The sequence below is a fragment of the Pleurodeles waltl genome, chromosome 5, assembly GCF_031143425.1.
Source record: "Pleurodeles waltl isolate 20211129_DDA chromosome 5, aPleWal1.hap1.20221129, whole genome shotgun sequence".
Classification (NCBI taxonomy): Eukaryota; Metazoa; Chordata; class Amphibia; order Caudata; family Salamandridae; genus Pleurodeles; species Pleurodeles waltl.
This window is the reverse complement of record NC_090444.1, coordinates 622,484,104-622,496,456: the sequence shown is the minus strand read 5'-3', so window position 1 is coordinate 622,496,456 and position 12,353 is coordinate 622,484,104. Positions and strand designations below refer to the sequence as shown.

General features: G+C 45.3%; 1 protein-coding gene across 3 annotated transcripts in view; it reads left to right on the top strand.

Moving 5' to 3' along the window:
• Positions 1–12,353, top strand: part of RMDN2 (regulator of microtubule dynamics 2) — a 516,997-nt gene that overhangs the window by 19,264 nt on the left and 485,380 nt on the right. The window lies entirely within an intron of this gene.

Genomic DNA, 12,353 nt, shown 5'->3' with positions numbered 1-12,353 from the left:
AGATACAGGGATGTGGAATTCCTATCGCCCGACGCCCGGGACATCTTGTTTGGGGTCAAGGGCAACAAGTTTTTATGTTTACTTTGTCCTTGGGACAAGTAGGCCCAACCCCCTGCAGCACAAACCCTTTGGCTGCCTGTTTACAGAGAGTTGAACTCTCTGCAGTTGAGGTAATGTGTTTCCAAAAGATAATGCTGTTCAAACTTGTATTTATGGTTCATTATTTGAAAGCCTACATTATTAGGGTGCGTGCTGTAAATAAATGTTTTAAGGTCACACTTCACTACTGACGTTGGTTCCAGTACAAAAAAACAAAAACGTGTACACACATGTTTGAAAAGTTTAGGCTAAGTATAATGCTCCCAGAATGCTCTCTGATTATATGCAAATGAAGTGTCATTTAGTAAAATGTGTTGATGCATGCTAGTATTTCCCAAAAATATTTCTAATGGAAAATCAGTGTAACCATTTTCAACACGATTATGGGAAGCATGAAAATAAACAAACACTGACAAAGCCAACTGATCTGACATATTTTTATAAGTCTTTTAGTTTCATCAATGCGTGTCTTGTTTTGACATGGCTTTTGTAACACTTTATTGTTGTGGGAGCTACCAGGCCCTCAACATTTTAACAAACATTGGCAAAACCCCCCCAAAAAAGTTTCTGAACTCTTAAAGCACACGTTGCCACCAGCGGCATACCAAAGGCCCCGCAGCTGCCCTCCAGGGGGCCCCGTCAGCACAGCACCTGCCCTGAGTGAGTCTGGAGAGGGGGCTCCTCCATTTTCTTTGCAAAGGGGCACCCTCCAGTTTCGTTACGTCACTGATTGCCACTGTAGTTCCTGACACTGAACAAAACTACTTTGTGTGGCAATATGCTCCTTGTGGAAGAGCAGAATGCGATCACTCACAGTAAAGCCAGCCGAAAGAGAGAGAAATAGAAGTTTAATAAAAACAAAATGTCTTTGTTAACACCAGACCTAATTAGGGACCAAGACCCACATGTAGGTAGCTTTTTGCATGTCGCAAACGGCGACTTTCGCTGTTTGCGACGTGCAAAAAGCACATTGCGATGCACAAAACAAGTTTTGCGATTCAGTAACCTGGTTACCGAATCACAAAACGGGTTTGGGACTCGCAATTAGTAAGGGGTGTTCCCTTCCTAATTGCAACTCGCAGTGCAATGTAGGATTGTTTTGTGACCGCGAACGCGGGCGCACACCAATCGCAGTTTGCACCCATTTCAAATGGGTGCTAACACTTTCGCAAAAGGGAAGGGATCCCCATGGGACCCCTTTCCTATTGTGAATGTCACTGTAAGCATTTTTTCAGAGCAAGCAGTGGTCCTGCGGACCACTGCCTGCTCTGAAAAAATGAAACGAAAACGTTTCATTTTTCGTTTTTGTTATGCATCTCGTTTTCCTTTAAGGAAAACGGGCTGCATTACAAAAAAAAATGCTTTATTGAAAAGCAGTCACAGACATAGTGGTCTGCTGTCTCCAGCAGGCCACCATTTGTGAGGGGGTCGTAAATTGCGACCCACCTCATGATTATTCATGATGTGGGCATTTGCGAAGCCCTTGCGAATCACAGATGGTGTCAAGGACACCATCCTACATTCGGATTTGCGACTCGCAATTTGCAGGTCACAAATCTGAACCTACCTACTTGTGGCCCCAAATTCTTAAAGAAAGTCACAAAAGTGCACCCATGGTATATGTCGTACCCCTATAAAATATTTGTGAACTGTATTTTAGCATGGGTAAATACGATGTGTAGATTTGCTCATGTGAAAATCTATTGAGCATTTGCAAGTTCATTTTCCCTCCAGCACTTTCTTCCCAACCCTGGAAGAAGTTCTAATTCTGCCATTGTCAGGAGTAAATGTCCAACCTTTCTTATTATGGGAAAATATTAGAGAGAAGCTGGTAAAAATCTTTAAAACATGCAGGTTAGTAGGTTTGCAGACTCAAAGGCATTCCAGCCCTGGAACTATTGCTTACTGCTTCCTCCAGCCCCAGTATGCAGATCTGCAGAAAGGTGGCAAAATAAGGAAATTGCTACAGTAGGGATTGAAACTCCAAGTATTCAAGCCATACTATGGTAGTAGCCCTGGCATAATCAGAGAGGCTATTAATTGCTGCCATAAATTGATCGCACACTACATGGCACCAAAGGGACAAGTAGATCTTTTTACAGGACAAGTAGATTTGAGAACCAACCTGTCCCCTGGACAAGTAGATATTTTAATAAATTCCACACCCCTGAGATAAAATTAAATGATGTAGCTTCCAAGCAGCCCTCTACACCAACATATTGTCCATGAGGGCCAATGTGCACAGCTGTCAACATCAACTGAAAGGCTTTGTGAGGAACAATGGCACCCCTTCTAGAATGGCGAGTCTGGCCGGCATGGTAAACAAGTCAGCAGGGGACAGTGAGTACCTAGGAGATGTGTCTCCTGGAGCAAGACTACAGACGGCTTAAAATGCTTAACGGTTCTAAGCACTGCAGATACCTTAATGCAGTCCAGAAGGCCATTTACATTCCAAGATAAGACTCTAACCATATGTGCTCAGAGCTCCTACCAAATAAAGAAAATGTAGTGATTGCCTGCAGAAAAAACTAGAAAAACAGCAAAATTGGTGAAAACAACTTACCCCCCCAGCTCCCCTCTCCCCATACTTCTACCCTCGAACCATCTGTCACCCTTAGATAAAACATTTAGAAACAAAGTGGGGAGAAAACCCAAAAAGAAATCGATCCCTTTACGGTCAGGAGGTCAACAAGCCCTGCCACAGGTATTATGCCTGACAGCATTAGCAAATGTTACGAAATGAGTCCTGCCACCCCCTCGCACCTAGGGTCAGTAAAGAGTCAGCACATAGAGGACATACAGGTGACTGCCTAACCTCTCAGGCACCTAGCAGAGGGCATGCACTATCAATTACAGGCGGACCTTGACCGCTATAGTACTTCGACAGCATGCCTGTCTGGTGCTCCCAGCCTCAGTGCATGGGTTGTCACGATGGAGGCCACTCAAAGTAGTCTGGTTGGAGGTTATGTTGCTGACCCGCTTACCTGAAGGCAGAACGAGCAGTTGGTGGCAGAGTGCCCTCGTGCCCACAGGATGATAAAAGCACAGGACCCCCCTCGCCAGCGTCAGCCAGAACACCACAATCCTCCAAATCCGGGATGTAGTTACAACACAACTCTGGGCGTCAGTACCCCCACAAGGCATACCCAGACGTCAGACGGAAGATGCAGGCAAGGGAGTCTTCCACTCTACAGATAGGAGCAACAATCCTGCAGGTGACGCCTAATGCCCCCTTAGTTGTAGAATAGGTACTCCCCAGGCGGCCGACCAGGCCAGTGTGAAGCAGGAGCGGGGGCATGGGGAAAGGTCTGTTGGGGGTGGAGCAAGGATGACAGTGATGCTCACAACGTTTCCCCTGGTCTGACGTCCCAGTACCCAAATAGAGTAATATACCACAGTGCTGCATAGAGAGCGGGCCCACCTAGAGTTAGCAGGCCTCCATGTGTCTGTATTCTTCAGGCCTAAGCGCTGGTGGGCACTAAGCCGCATGCTCACCACCGTCTCCCCATCTGATCCAGTAGGGGAGAGGCCCCTCTTCAGTACACACAGTCTCAATGGGTGGGAAGGCCCTGGATCTGAAAAGTTAATGGCGTGGGCAGGTGGTGCAGCACATAGGGCACAACAACCCGAGGAGGCAGGTTCCACCACACGGTCCCAAGAGCAGAAAGGTAGAAAGTCCTGAGGCGCTCACGATCCAACTCACTTCTCCTGCGATGCCCACTGGCCACACAGGGTGTGCTCATGATGCCTCTCCTTTCCCTCTCCCCCACCCCCTCCCAGCAGCAGAAAGGAGCAACCAGATGGGCCAGGGAAGCCCCGCTAGCCACTCGGGGACAACGGCAGGGACCACCAAACTAAGGCTCTGATGCCACCTCCCGGCTTCAAGGCCGCAGCTCCCGATCGGAGCAGGCCGTTATGCGTCTCCTCTGCTTCACTGCCAACCGAAGTCCCCCAGATGGGCTCCACCAAGGCACAGCATGAAGGGGGGGGGCTGGCAATTGGGGTCCACCATAGTGCTGTCAGGCAGGATGGAAATTATTTACAGCAGGGCCATCAGAGCTCTGCTAGAGTTTGACTGCCATATTGGCCTCCACGGCCACACCCTCATTTACTAGATTATTATGTACCCTACTAAGTGTGTAACATGTTTGAAAATACTAGCTTTTGATTTCTCTTTGTGCTTTGGTTGCTCCACTGTTTCTCTAAAGTAGGGTGTCTCCAACCTTTTCTGTAATAAGAGTTACTTATGTTGAATGAAAATCATCCTGAACTACTAATAAGTGTTGTATTAGTGACACCATCAGACAGTATTACATTAGTGGCTACCATATGCAAGATTACCGGCAGTAATCACCTTAGTGAATCAGGCACTGTAAAGTGAAAAAGTAATTATATTAGCAGTGTCTCTCCAAAGCTGCATAGTTTATCACTCAAATATCAGCTTCAAACATATTTTGAAAATTCTCTAATTTTTCTTCAAAAATTACCTTATGATTTCTGAAAATTCATAAATTTTCACCTTCAATGCACCCTTTTTTGGCAACCTTTATTTACTAATTTGTGATTTTGATCATCAGAAACAGAACAACACAAACACTAGTGTAGGACTTTCCAGTAAAACAGGTAGGGGACAGCATCAACCCAGGGGTGCGGGATGTTATATCCAATGAATACACCACACCAATGAGCTTTTGAGGATTTATTCTTGAAACTCAAACCTCTGGCATCTACTCCTCCTGCATCTCCAACCACCTCTGCAGAGGTTCCTCAAGCACTGCTCACTCTGAGCTGATTACATTCTTATTACATTCCAGACCTGAACTCATTGCATTCCAGAACACTAACACTCACGTTCTCTCATAGCTGTCATGCCCTTAGCTGCCTTGCCAAGTAAACACAACACTCCTCCCCTTAAAATTTAAATTCAGGTAACCATACCAAATACTAATGATAACTATGCATATGTGAACAATTATACCACATAACAAGGTGAAGTATAAATACTACTTGCAAAGAAAATAGTATCATACAAAGATTATTTAATTTGAGAATTAACATTGTAATGAAAAGATATAATTCATATACAGGTAGATAACCATCTATATGCTGATAGCATCAATGTACACTACATGCTGGTGTTACCTGCTGCATAATCATTGCAGTGCCTAGGTTTCACAATCATTCTACCTGACCTGGTAACATTGTGTTCTGTTTCCACACTCTCTTCTACCATGGTAATAATTCTGTTCTTCCCCACACTCTCCATCATCCGTTTCCCTTGTGAAACAGTGTACAATTGCCAAGGAATTCTCTTGTTGGGAGATGTACCACCTACCCAATCCTACTTCCTTACTCTAGGTTCAGCATGAAATTTATCACCTTTAAAGAATAACAATCTTTTTGCATGCCAAATAGTCTTCCATTCTTCACCTCTACAGTCCCCACCCTTTTTTAACTCTATTACAGCATTCAACATTTTCGTTCCCTTTGGGATGGTAAAGAGCCGTAGTTTTGTGTACTACTGCAGCCTTTTTTCCATGAATTGTCTGACAATGTCTCAGATAAACTGTCCCCCATTGTCACTGACCACCACCACTTTGGGCAGACCTTCTGTGCAGAATATCTCATCCAAAATTTCACTACTGCTCAGGTATCTGCCTTTTGCACAACTTTGATCTCTGGCCATTTTGAGAAATGATTTATGGCCACCAGGATGAAATCTGGATACCCCATACACATCCTGTTCAGGACTGAAGATGTCCGCTCCTATCCTCTCCCAAGGCATTTGCGGAACTTCTGTGGGATGTAGAGGTGGTTTGAATGTAACCATTGCCTTATCTGAGTTTATGCATTTTATAATCTGTTGTGCTTTGCAGGCGTGGGTTCCGGTCCCGTCCTCGTCACCAGTCTGTTATGTCCAATTAATACACTACATCAATGAGCTTTTGAGGATTTAATTTGGAAACTCAACCCCTTGCTTCAGCTCCTCCTTCACCTCCAACCACCTGCGCCGAGGTTCCTCGAGGACTGCTCATTCTGAGCTTATCTCATTATGTTCCAGGCCAGAAGTCATTGCACTCCAGAGCTCTAACATTCTCTCATAGCTGTCATGCCAAGTAAACAGAACACAGGGAAGTAAATGAGGGCCCAGGTGATGGTGGACACTGAATGTGCACACATCTGGATCGTAATGAAGGCAGCCCCGTCTACACATTCAGGTCCCACTGGGTCTCCTTCTGGTTGGTACAGCAGATTCATTGTTCTGGATGTCAATTCCAGGCAAGTAGGGGGACAAAAGAGAGGAAAAACAAGGGGGGAATTATGAGTGGGTAAGGAGTGGCCGGAGTGGAGGAGTGTTAGATACGAGGAAACTTGAGTAGCTGGAACACAAATGAAGCCCACCGTGAGTGTGGAAAGAGACAGGTATAGGGACCCAGTTCAGGGGCAAACTCATCATTCTAAACTGCAGTGGGTGGTAACCTATACACCATAGATTGCAGTCTACAGCTTCTACAATTGTTACTAACAGAAACGATAACAATGGAGAAAATAAAAAACATCACTATACCAGAAAAGGAGGGGCTTTTCCCTAGGCACCAGAGAATCCAGTGCACAGTTGTTTGTCTCGGATAAGCCCAAATGCACAGCACCCTATCCTGAGGCTGCTCCCATTCCGGGGAACGAGGCCCAGCGCAGTCCTCTCCATCACCCCAAGCACCGTGGGTGTTTTGGTAGAGAAGCTGAGTTATCATGGAGGGCTCTCTGCTTACAGTGGAGAGAGGAACAACAGTCGTTGACAGTTGAGAAGTAGAGGAGGATATGAGGAGGAATCACATACTATAAGAGTGTCAATAACCCAGCAGTAAGAAGGGCTGGTGACGAAAGGGGTCAAGGAGTGTTATTGGGATGAGGACGTCAGAGGCAGAACCCTGATCACCAGCGGGTGGGGTGCTGTACCATCACTTCCACTGAGACATCTGCCAGGAACTCTCCCACACCCTCTAATATGCCTCCAACGTGTTGTTAAGTTTATATGTGAACCGTTCATGGATAGCCACTTTGTGAAGTTCTATGAGTCGTTCCGCCTGGGTAGGGCATGAGGGCTTTTGCCAATGATGCAGGATACAGAGTTTGGCCACTGCCAGTGCAGTGGTTAGCCACTGGTGGTATATGAATATCCATGTCATGGGCAACTGAAATGTCAGGAAGAAGTGCCAGGTGGGCAGAGGGGCATACAACATGAGGGTGCAACCTTCATAGTTGTGCCCACTCGTCTGTCCAGTAGGATTGGATAGATTAGCAACTCCAGAGTATATGGTATATATTGGCAATTTTCTTCCAAGTAATTCCACAGTGACTATGGTGTAGAATCTTCACCTGACAGTTTTTCCTCGGAGTCCAATACCACTCATGAAAAATCTTGATATATAGGAATGTGAGGCAGGACTCTCGAAGGATCCTATCATGGATCTGAACCATGTCCGTTCAGTCCTCCGGCGTGTAGTCTCTACCTAGGATCATCTGCCATTTAGTGCGCACCTGATGAAGTGGTCAATGTGATTCAGCCCCTTGCCGAACCATGAAATCCAACAAATTGGGACACCTACGATACAAAAGGCAGTGTTGTGGCACACCAGTGCTTGACTTTTAAAATGTGGGTGGCTACAAGTGAGTCTCTGGGCTTCCTCCTGCACCCACAACTTGGCTGCGAGAACGGTTTTGACCTGCCAGGAAGGGTGTGAGCGTTGCAGGTAGCATGGTAGTGAGAGATAGGTGGTTTCCTTTGAGGTGTTGCTCAATCCGTGCCCATGTTGTGGTCTCCACTGAGGCGTGCCAGTAAGCAGCCATCTGAGAGGTGGAAGGCCAGGTTGTAAAGGGACAGGTGTGGGATGTGCCTGCCCTGGTTTTTGCCCACAGTTTGGAAGATTTAAACCAGGGGCGGAGACCACTGCAGATGTAAGACCCCAGGTCAGCTTCAGTCCCCAATAGGAGTGCCTGAGTAACTCTCAGGGGTAGCATATGGAGGACATATTTATATTGCAGGGCTACTGTCATTTTTGCAGTTTGCACACTGCCCCACATGGATAAGTTCAGTTGCTGCCATTTAAGAAAGTCCTGCCGTGATCGCTCACGTAGGGGGAGGAAGCTGTCCTCTATCATCTTCTCAAAGCCTCTATTCACCCATATACCAATATATTGGAGTCCCTTTGAGACCCACCATGTCCCAAGATGGCAGACATGCTCCATTGGTCCCCCTCGTCAGTGGGAGGGCTTAACTCATGGACCCTTTGTTTCTCATGCCTCTTGGGCTACAAAATTAGTCTCTAGTGGATACTACTGCCATCGGAGAGACTAGCCAGGAGAGGAGAATATCCTAAGCATAAAGGAGCACCTTTACCTCTGTGGCACCAATGGTTATACTGTATACCTCCTGTGAGAGACATATGGCTGCAGAGAAGGGTTTGAAGGCTGTCAGGAACAGTAGAGGGGAGAGCGGACAGCCCTAGCGGGTGCTCCTGTGTGTCTGGAATGTCTCAGACAGAAAGCCTCTGCAGTAGACCTCAACCGTGGGGGAATCATACTGGAGCCGGACCTTTCATATGAAACCTTCTCCTAGCCCCATCTTAGATATCACCTGGAAGAGGTAAGTCCACTTCACCCTATCAAAGGCAATCTCGGCATCAAGTTATATCGCTAATTTATTTTCCTCATCATCTCGGATATATGCCACAAGAGGTGGGTCTGCAGATGGTCCCGGGAGGTACGGCTCAGTACTAAACTGCCCTCTGAGTTGTGGATTTATTGGGGGATGACCTTCCCCGTCCTAGCTGCCCGGATTTCTACAGAAATGTAAGGTCTAAGGTCTACGTTAATCAGCAAGATTGTACAGTAGCTGGTACAGTCCAGGGGGTCTTTACTCTCCATGGGGGGTGCCGACGATGGAGGTTGTTGGAGATCAGTCCCAACACACCATTGTCTATGGCCTCCTTAAATACTTGTGTCAATGCGGGGACGGTGCTACCTTACCCGTCTTGTAAAATTCTTTGGGAAAGCCATCCTCGCCTAGAGATTTGCAGGTAGATAGGAAATATACCGCCTCTACCACCTCCTCCTCAGTAATATCAACCTCCAGATACACCCATCCATTGGCTGTGAGAGAGGGTAGATAAAGTGGTGCAAGGAAATCATCTATTTCAGCCACATGGTGACGAGGTCCAAGATGTAGAGCAAGAAGCAAAACTTTGCAAACCGCTTCACTGTGTCCTGGGGATGAGCCAGACCATAGTCAAATATGAGATCACCAAGAGCTGCTCTGTCTCCATGTTGTTGGGGGTCAGACCTACCAGTCCTATCCAGAATCTGGTCCCCTACTAAATTCCAGTCTCCTCCTAGAAAGGTTGGGGTGTGACCAAAAGTCGAGAGCATCCAGAAGTGCATCACAGAAAAGCTGGCCTTCTGAGTGTTGGTGGCATAGATAGAGCCAAGTACCAGCATTTTGTCTGGGAAGCTGATTTCGGGGAAGACCCAGTGGCCGTCTTTGTCTTTCCATGTTTTAAGGACTTTGCAAGAGAAGTTCTGACGGAGCAGAATGACTAATCCACACTTCTTGGAGCAGCTGCGGGTGGATGAGGGTGTATTAGCAGATCCCAGTTGACAGCTACTGCTAAATACCGTGCCCACCCTATCCCGTTTAAGTTTCAAGGATTCTTCAGGGGACAGGTTTGTGTTTCGAATAAGTGCAACATCAACCTTTTGTGTCAGGAGATAATGCAGTATCATTTTATGCTTAATATAGTTGGTCATGCCATTGACATTCAATGTGCCTATTGACCAGTGTGAATGCATCTTCGAACAAACGCTACAGGAGAGCAAGGGTAGCAGAGAAAGGGGTGAAATCTGGACAGTCCCCCTCGACAGTGGCTGACTGGTGGTCAAGGTTATCCAGCAGACGTCAGGGACGTGGGGGCAGCAGGTGGCAAAATTCAGAAGGGGAAGAAGAGAAGGGGGATGATGGACTGGGAAAGAGAAAAGAGAAAACCCTCTATAGTTTCTTGAGCTGGGCCCTTGTCATCTGGTGGCTATATCCCTATAGGCCCGAGAAGGTGTCAGCAAATGTCGTATGGGAAATAAGGAGTGAGAGCCAGCCACATAGGACTTAGCAGGGAGTGGGAACATTGAATGAATCTGAAGAGTGTGAGCGTCTCAGGACCAACAGCGGTAGGAAGCCTGGACTGGAGGGGATGAAATGTGCCTTTTGGAGCCCCTGTAGTACCAGCTACCACACAGTAATCATCATCTGCCAGCCCATTGGTTATGGAAAGACGTGAGGAGGCGGAGGGCGGGGTAACAAGAGAGGCAGCGGGCTGTACTCAAAAGGGAGGCTCTATGTCCCAGATAACATCAGCATGGTACAGGCCGGAAGGAGTAACAGTCCAAACCAACATTGGCACACAGGAAGAGAGGGCACTCTGGTAGTTTGGGCCATGGGCTGCGGAACACCCCCGCTGTCTGGTTCCCCAACCATCCTCCAGGTGGGGCAGCACAACCTGTTAGGGATTAGGTGTTCCTGAAGGTACTGAAGCAGGGGTTTGCTAGAGTTGAGATCTCAACTAGTCCCTGTCTCTTCCTTTATGCACAACACATACTTTTCAGTGTTGATAGATATATTAATTCAGCCAATCAAAAGCTTCTAAATTAGCAGCTGGGCTGCCCGGAGGAGAGCTGCTTATAGGTAGGTGAAAAGCTACTGGTAGCTCACAAGCTCCTCGTTCAAGAAGCCTGCTCTAAAGCCTTTCCTATTATTCTGATGAGTGTTTTATTTGTGGGATGTTTCTCCAATAATAAGCATGTTCTTGGCTTGTTTAAGTGTTTAACTTCTTAATATAACAGTCTCTATCCATTTTTTTGTCAGCCCTGGACATGATGATGTTCTCTTTGTTCAATAAGTTATTTAATACAGTTCCATCCTTTATGGTGTTTATTTCAGCCTTAATGTGCCCCAATAGTTCAATGACTTCAGCTCATTTAGGACTAACTTTTTGAAAGCGTCAAAAGCAAAATTTTAATTTTAATTTGAATGACTTTTACATAGGTTTCTCTTTTCTGGCAGTCTACAAATGTTCCTCTTTCCTGCTAGTCTCTTCTAAAGTGTTAAAAAGTTGTTTAACTCTGAGGCATTGCCTTATTTGTTGAATTTCATTTTCAATATACTGATTCCCTTTTAAAAATGGTGAATGGTTAGTGTGTATGGCATCTCCTTCTCAAGGAATATTTTCTTAACATTTGTAAAATTATGCTGTGGTTTGTTGATTGTCCAGGGTCATCATTCTCTTCATAATCCCTATTTTTGTAATGTTTTTTCTACAAGATTTATGTCTAAAAACACTTTTTTGTTTCAATATATCTCTGTGACATTCATATTTTCTGCAGTTTGAGAAACATCTAGTGGTAGAATGCTATGTGCCATACCACTGTTCTTTTGTATTGATGAGCCTTTCCTCTTTGTTTTGTTTCTGGCCTCAGTTTCTAAATTTCTAGATTCTCCTGATTGTGTTTATGCATCTTTATTGTTCTTACAAGATTATTTGTACACTTCTGCCTAATTGTACACCCCAGTGATTTTGTATCCGTATGCGTCCCTTTGAAACTTTGTACATTTTCACTCTTTAGTTTCTTAAGTTTATTCTTCTAGTTGTTTATTTATTTGTTCTAATTCCTTTAGCCAATCTTTATTTCCAACTTGGGTTTGTATACCTCATTTTGTTGTTGAATTTTGTTATCAATTTTTGATCAAGCTTGTGATAGCCCTACAGTTATTCAAAATATTAAGCTGAGTGAGCTTTTCTTTAACATGGCTTACTAAAGATCCTCTGATTTTTAATCCCATTTAATTAGAGAATGCTTCAGTACTGTGCATAAACCTCTGGTGTACATCATACTTTATGGTGCTCTATGGGTTTTGAACAGAGTGTATGAGCATCAGTTTAGTTACAGGACCCTCATTGATTTTCTTGATCAAAGCGCATGTTCATTCCGCCACCTCTTGGGGATATCCAAGCATGAAAGCCTTATTTTCACTGATGTGTCATACCCCGATGACTGGCACTTTTTATTGTGGGGTGCAAATTTGGAACCTGTGCCCAGAAACAGCATAGTGTTAATCTATTTGTATCATACACATATTGCACTCTCTTTTCTCTCCGATTTACCAACAAATGTGTTGTTTTCCTTTTTTATAGCAAACCTTAGTCACT